The sequence below is a fragment of the Sinocyclocheilus anshuiensis genome, unplaced genomic scaffold (genome assembly GCF_001515605.1).
Source record: "Sinocyclocheilus anshuiensis isolate Anshui unplaced genomic scaffold, SAMN03320099.WGS_v1.1 scaffold1495, whole genome shotgun sequence".
In the NCBI taxonomy this organism is placed as follows: domain Eukaryota; kingdom Metazoa; phylum Chordata; class Actinopteri; order Cypriniformes; family Cyprinidae; genus Sinocyclocheilus; species Sinocyclocheilus anshuiensis.
In genome coordinates this window covers 847357-855676 of record NW_015558671.1, presented here as the reverse complement: position 1 = coordinate 855676, position 8320 = coordinate 847357, and the positions used below count along the sequence as shown (strand labels likewise).

The 8320-nt window shown below is 36.0% G+C and overlaps 1 pseudogene; it reads right to left on the bottom strand.

Annotated features, from left to right (window-relative positions):
• Positions 1-728: 728 nt before the first annotated feature.
• The window catches only part of LOC107681250 (ubiquitin-associated and SH3 domain-containing protein B-like), a 26974-nt pseudogene continuing 19382 nt past the window's right edge, over positions 729-8320 (bottom strand).

Genomic DNA, 8320 nt, shown 5'->3' with positions numbered 1-8320 from the left:
ATTAAATACAAGATTAATAGTAGTTATAATTATTGGTAAAATGTGCTTGGAAAAAAATATAATCAGAATATCAACTTGCATAATAATTATGCATGCACTGTATTTGTCCTCTTCTGCTGTCGAGGTAATGCAAGAAATGTTGTGATTGGTTGTCAAGCCAGCCAATCAGAATTTAGCAGCCTCGGTCTCTGATTGGCTGGAATTATGGCACATTGTAACGCTGGGCTGTGTTGAGCACCCGAGCTGTTGGCATTTTGCGAGCACAGAGGGTGGAGCATCAGGTGAGCAAGCTAGTGAAACGTTGCACGCGCAAAAGAGCTGCACACATCCAAAAACGTATTTTAAATGTAAAATTGATTTCCGTGCGCTCGAAAGACTTTTTTCTTTGCGAAACAAACATTTTCTCCACAAACTCAGATCACGCGCGTGCAAAATGCACTTTTGTGCGCTCAAAATATGATCTTTCGCACGCAGAATTGTGGCAGAAATGTAAGCCCATACAAACATAACCTCAAAATAGGTCCCATGTTGGATTGTTGATGATTAATTCAAAAAATATGAAATAATTTATTTTATTTAAGAGCAAGCACCCTTTAAAAACAAGCTATCTGTATAGAGACCCCTAGTAATTTCAATAGTACTATTTTTGTACTTAGTAATGTCATTGCAGTGACCATATTGCAGTGAAATGTAAAGTATAACACAAAGACAGAACTCTTCAATGCAGGATGACATAAGATTTATTTGCAAACATGCTTTACAAACATTACGCGTTAAAACAAGTCTTAAAATAAAAGTCAACAATCATACTTAAAAAGGTAGCTTTGTGGCGGAATGTCACATATGCTTTTGGAATCTCTATTCAAATTTTTGAGCATTGAACTATAACGTATGTTTTGTGCAGTCATTTCATGTACAACTTTTCACTATGGAGGTGTTACATTTGCATTTTCTTCTTGGGCATGCAAGGATACTTTTCAAGCTGCTAAAATGCCCCCAAGGTAAAACTTGAATAACTTTAAATAAACTAGATGACCTTAATGAAAGCATGAAGTCGTATATAAACTAAACATGACTCATTTCAGGGAGGACCAAACAACAATTAAAATAATAACGGCTAAAATAGCAATCTGTAATACACTGGGTTTATGTGTCTTACTATTTTGTATTTAGATTTTGTATATTTATTAATTTCCCCAGTCACTGATCAGTATGGTATATAAAACATCTCATGATTCTCAATAACATCAGGACAAACACAAACCCTCATGGCCAAACTGGTCATTGTTGGTCAGAATATGCTTAAAGTATACGCATTAAAAATTATTCATTCTGCCTCTGAAAAAAAAAAAATCAATGAAGCACTTTGGTTCATATTCCACCCCCCTTTTCAAACAATCAGAAGAAGTTGCACACATAGCATGCATCTGAAAACATACAGTGACAATATTATCTCTCAGTGAATCAAACACAGTTATGGATCAGCTTTTGTCAAGCTGTACTCGTTCAACTCTCTGTGGTAATACACACTGATACACATGATGCTTGTGTGTTGCCATATTTGGAAGAACAAGGATCTATTCACGGTAGACATGTTGTAATAATAGCAGACAAGGATGATTTAATAACGTAATTATTTTTTTATGGCAGAACAGCATTTTCATCTTCTAGCACATGAACAAACACTCAACCACACCCACACACACTTACACTGGCTTGGCTAATTAGACATCTCCACATAAAGTCATATGTGCTGAGATAAATGTCTCGTTTAAATTCATGAGTAGGAAGCATTTAGAAGGCTATGTTACTGTTGAGCTGGAAAATGCCAAATTAATGAAGACAGATTTGTCTTAGACTCTGAACTGTTTGAAAGGGATAGTACACCCAAAACTGAAAATTCTGTCATAATTTACTCACTAATGTTGGTCCAAACCATGGAATGCAAAAGCAGAAAGCAATTATAGTGAATAGTGATTTGATGCACAAGCACTATAAAAGTATCATAAAATAGGCTTGTGTATTATTTCAACATGATGGTTCTGTGTATTCCTTCCATTTGGGTGGGCTGTTAACTATAACTGCAGCTGCATCATTAAATTGAGGTCATTTCTATGAACTTTTATGATTTATTGAAACTATCTCAAAATATTAAAAAAAAGTATAGTAGTCATACACAGGCACACAAGTTCTCATTTGCTTTCAGTATATTGAAAAGTGTGACCTGAATATATACAAATAGGTTTATTATACCATGGTTATGGATACATAGCCTCGTCAAAATTGTGAACTATGAACACACAACTTAACATGGCTAAACCAGCAAGAGAAAAAATCTCTTCTTTCACAATATTAGACTGTATAAAAAAAAATGTAAAAAAATAAAAAATAAAATAAAAAATAAAGCAAAATCTGACAATTGATCTGGTGTATCTGTTGCTTTATTTTTACTTATTTATTCATATTGACAGTTTCATTGTCTGTTTTTTCTATGATTGAAATGCAATAAGTTTGGAAAGACATTTTGGGTAAAACTATCCCTTTCATCCCTTGACAGGAACCATTTAGGCTAGAGATCAACTCTTAAACGCAATAAAAAAGCAAAAAAGTAAAAACATAACATCTACATTTATCCTTAAGTAAATGCACTACATGAGCACACATTGAAAACTATAGCAAAAAATCCCATAAACCTCTTTTGCTTGTGAAGTGCATTGCACATCTCATTATGCATGCCTCCTCCTTATCATCATTAAATGTCAAACCATAGGTGGGCTAAAATAGGTATGAAGTTCAGGGAACACAGATGGCATATTACAGTAATCGTAACAGATATGCTTATGTAAGTGCTCGGAGTGGAGAGAAACACTGCATCATATAGTGATTTATATCATCATTTGCTATGGCTTGATTTCTCTATTCCAATAACAGGAAATAACAAACAAAAAAAACTGAAGCACCAACATATTCTCTTTACAACTATCTTATGAATACATAAATAAATGCAATTATATTTTTTCCATTTAAAGGTGAAACACATCAAATGGATTTGACTATGTTACTTAGTATATACAGACACGTTATGCATTAATGTACAATTCTTTACATTGTTGAAGCATTCTTTCCTGTTTGGTTCGATTTTTCAAGTGCTCAGAAAGTAAAGCTCGTTCAACGTAACAGCTGCACATAACATTATTTAAGCTGCTGCTTAAGAAGTTGAAATCATTTGTGACACTGCCTTTGATGACGTCCTTACTGGGTTTATCATCTCCCTCTTTAAAAATCGACCCTACATGCGAAAAGCATGACAGTACATCTTTAAATACTGTCTCCAAATAAGCCCTAACTAACAGTCCTCCCAAAGTGTCCTATAGTTGCAAAGTGTTTAACAGTAGCAGCATGACAGCAAGGCACAGGACGAATGTGCTGTCCACCAAATCCATTTCTAAACTACTTTAAAGCTGCTTGGTCTCAGTCTATCTGATTGCCAGATTATATTCTTGTGCTTTCAGGAGGTTGGTGGTGCTTGTAGCAGGTGTAATTGGGAAATCTTGATGCAATAGGTTGTGCATGTGTCTATTTGATTCACAGTGTAATAGGGAGAATCTCATTCCCCTACAGAGTCTAGGAAAATGGAGTTTACAAAGGGTTCGGAGACCCAGCGGCATCCATTTTGGAAGTGTTGGATGATGACTCATCAACTTTGCGCACTATTTCCTCCTCACCGAGGCAGGAAACCTGAGTTTATCGCTGTGTATTACATCCTGTGTTTGACGTGTGTCTTTGAAGCGCTCAGATTTTTAGTTACGCCTGGGCTACAGTTGGATGCATGTTCTGCTGCAGCTTGTCTATAGGCCGGAAAATGGTGTTTGAGCACGTTATGGAAATCTATTACAAGTATTACTGCTCTTATGCTTTATATATTGAGACAGCAGTGCAAGAACGTGGCTATGGAAGCATGAGCCGTTTATAGTGCTATAATGCAGATCTGTGATGATGTGACTGTAAGCACGTCTCTGTTGCCTTTGGAGGAAGAGCAGTGAGGGTAAAAGTTGCAGAGCCTCTCAGTCCTGCAGCAGCGCTTCTCTCCAGTTAAAGCTGTGATTGGGCCCATGGGTGAGGGGCAGGATGGGTGGATCCACAAGCTGCCAAACGCCTGTCTCACCCATCTCCTCACAAGCACAAAAGCCTAAGTAAGGTATCTGTGAGAGAGACAGCAAAAAAAGGGAAGGAAAGAGAATATCTACAGTAGTTTGTATATATCAATTATCATATATAACATAAAAGACCAAAATAAATACGTAAATATACACAAAAATATGGGGTCGGTAAGATTTTTTAAATGTTTTTGTGAGCATCTTGTGCTCATCAAGGCTGCATTTATTTAGTCAAAACTATTATTAATTTATGATTATTAAATGAATTCATTTTCTTTATTCATATTTTTATTAATGTGATGGAAAAGCTGAATTTTCAGCAGCCATTTCTCCAGTCTTCAGTGTCACATGATCCTTCAGAAAACATTCTAATATGCTAATTTGCTGCTCAAGAAAAATGTCAAAAATCTATGCTGGAAAAGTTTGTGCTACTTGATATTTTGTTAGATTTGTGTTCAAAAGAACAGTACTTGCAGTATTTATTTGAAATAGAAATCTTTTGTAACAAAGTAAAAGTCTTTACTGTCACTTTTACTGTCACAATTTAATGTGTCTTTTCTGAATAAAAGTATTAATAATTAAAATTTGAATGATTATTTACAAATTTCTTTTCTGTATAAATTAAATATCATTTGTAATTTACATATATACCTTTTTATAAGAATGTATACATGTACAGTGTGTATATAGAGATTAAATTAGTCAATATTCACATCCCAAACGTATTTATAAAAAAAAAATAGAGAAAAAAAATCATTTGGAAAAGATGCACAAGAGATCTGACCTTTCTGACCACTTGCACAAAGTCTTTAGAGTTCTGTGGGGTCAGTCCCTGTATCTGCCTCGTACAAGCCTCCAGAGAGGAAGCATGGGCCACAATCAGCACTGTATTTCCTGTTGGACACCACATGGAAAGATGGTAAACATAAAATGTCTTAAAGCATAAAACCTTTGAATCAGTATAGATTTAGACCAAATAAAATGTACCCGCACTCATGACCTACCCAGATTATTGCACTCTGACAGTATTTCACGCGTCACTTGGAAGCTGCGACTGATGTATGTTTCATAGGACTCAGACACGGTCAGTTTACTGACAGGAATATGAGGTCTAGATGGGAACAAGATGGCTTAATAATAATTAATAATTCATTTCATTGCAAGAAGATATTTGTGAAATCAATAGGAAACAAACAATATCATAAACAACAAATAATGCTATCATTCAGAAACATGTACACCAAAAACTGTAGCAAAAAGCATGTACAGTTCATTGAATGCCTAATAAAATACCTGTACGTTGTATCCACACTAAGGTTTGCAGCCGCCAGGTCTGCAGGAGGAATCCAGGCAGGTAATGAGGTTCCCGACACCCATTTAGTCCACTCAAACAACCCCGGCTCAACTCTGATTTTAGTCTTCCCATCCTTTTGAAGACCTGAGACAGACAATCCATAACAGAGAAAGAGGCACATGGGAAGAAATTGATTTAGGGGTGTAAATGGGCATGGCTAATGCAGTAAAAACTGATTTGTGAATGAACGGAAGAAAGATGAAAGAGCAAAGGAGGTGCTGTTTTACCTTTGAGGATATTATGAGCTGTTTGCACGCAGCGCAGAGATGGAGAACAGTATACAAAATCTACCACTGTATGACTTTCCAGGAGAGCCTCCCCTGTAAAACAAATTACACGTACAGTAAACACATGCTAGTGCCAATAGCGAAGCAGAAATTACACACTACATATTTAATGAAATTACCATGCAAAACCATGAGGAATTAATGTGATCTTGATGTCAAAGGGATAGTTCTCCCAGAAATGAACATTTTGTCATCATTTACTCGCCCTTGAATTGTTGCAAACCTGTATGAAATTCTTTCAGCTGTTGAACACAAGTGAAGATATTCTGAAGAATGTTGGTAACCAGACAGTTGAAGGTAGCCATTGACTTCCATAGTATGGAAAAACAATACTAGGGAAGTGTATGGTTAGTACCAACATTCTTCAAAATGTTTTCTTTTGTGTTCAGCAGACAGAATGTTCATTTTTAGGTGAACTATCCCTTTAATGTGGATTTAACAGTGGTGAGGGACTAACCGACTAGATGAGCCTGTGTGGATCCGAACACAGTAATAGAACAGTCCTTATCATAGTCCCTGTACCCCCCACTCCTCGCTGGGAGACTCGTTGGCATATTGAGGTTTGACCGCACATACCGACCTGTTAAAGACAGAGCAAATATACACAAATTGAACACACATCAGGAAATTAAACATCAGCATGGTTCTCACACATTTTGGCCAATACATTCCCACGACTTTCTTTGATTTGCTGGATACAGTTACTTCATTTTTAGATTTATAGCTGATGAAATATTTCAGAGCTTAATATAACAGTTCAATTTTAAAACTTGCTGATAAATCCAGATTTGTCCCGGTCATGGGAACAACTACAAAGAGGTTAAAGAACTGATTTGGAAAGTTGAGCTCAGACCTTTGGCATCAAAGCACTGAGTGATCCAGTGTTTCCCAAACACTACATCCATTCTCTCACCATGGCGACACACAAACAACGTTCTCTTAGGCAAACGAGACTGATTGGGTCGTAGGATCTAAAAAAAAAATATATATATATTTGAATAAAACATTATACAGAAAGCTTCCACATGCTGTCACATCAACACAAGACTCCCTCTCTGTAGTTTTACCTGCATAGGTTGACATATAAAGCTCAGACTGGGGGGATCCACTGGCATGGGGTCATCAAGGAGACGACCATCCAAGTGTGGGTCAAGAAATATCCCACCCATTGCACCCCTGATATTGGTTGGCGGGGTTCCATTAAGGAAAGAAAAAGACCTAAGATAAGAGGTAAAGAGATGAGATGTTACTTACTGCTTTTAGTTCTAACATACTGTCACCACAGACCCATAAGAGACTCCACACTACCGTTCAAAATAAAAACAGTAATAGTGTGATAAATGATTACAATTTAAAATAACGGTTTACTATTTTAATATATATTTTCATATGTAACTTATTCCTGTGATGGAAAAGCTACATTTTCAACAGCCATTACTCCAGTCTTCAATTTGACACATGATCCTTCAGATATCAATTTAATATGCTGATTTAGTGTTCAAAGAACATTTTTTGTTATTTTCAATATTGAAAACTGCCACACTGTGTAATATTTTTGTGGAAACCGTGATATATTATTCAGGATTTTTTGCTAAATAGAAATTTAAAAAATAACAGAATTTATTTGAAATATGAATCTTTTGTAACCTTACAAATGTCTCTATTGTCACTTTTGATCAATTTAATGCATCCGTGCTGAATAAAAACAATAATTTCTTAAAAACCAGCAGCTTTAGTCACTTCATGACATATCTTACCCATGAAAGACCCAAGTGTCACACTCGTCTGCCCTGTTGACGTAGTTTTCTGGCAGTAGCCCAGATAACCCTGTGCTCATTGAGGTCCCATAGACCCAGCCCTCACTGGCAGTGGCCTGTTCTATAGACGACATGAAGATGAAGTCACCGGGCACCAGCTCCAGTTCATCATCATTCTGAGGTACATAAGGGTACATCACCCGCAGGGTCTTAAAACAGAGAGAGAGACAGTTAATAAGCCACAAAAGCCGAAAAGTCAGTATATGATAAGAAAACTTATTTGTAATCTTTCAGCATTATTGAAAAGAGCATTTTAATTAAATATATTCAGTGATCGATAGCAGATCCCATAGATTAATACTTAATTCTAAGTGTATTAATACTAAGTGCATCCATGTTAATTATAATTTGGAAATAATTGAAATTATTGTATGGATAGATACAGATGAATCACTGTAGTGATAGATGGCAAATATTTGGTATCAGCAATGGTAAATTATATTATATTATATTATATTAATTACTTAAAACAAAACAATATAATATTTAGGATGTTAGCTAAAGAAACAATTGATAACAACAATTTGACTACCTCATGATTGGCAAATCGGATGTCCCGTGACAAAAGCACAGCCTGCCAATCACAGCCCAATGTTATGTCTACACCTTTGGCAAGTTGTTCTAATGATGCAAGATGGTTGGATTGGAAGTGGTAGGCCAGAGTTACATGAAGCTGCTTCTTATGGGGCTCCACATGAACATCTG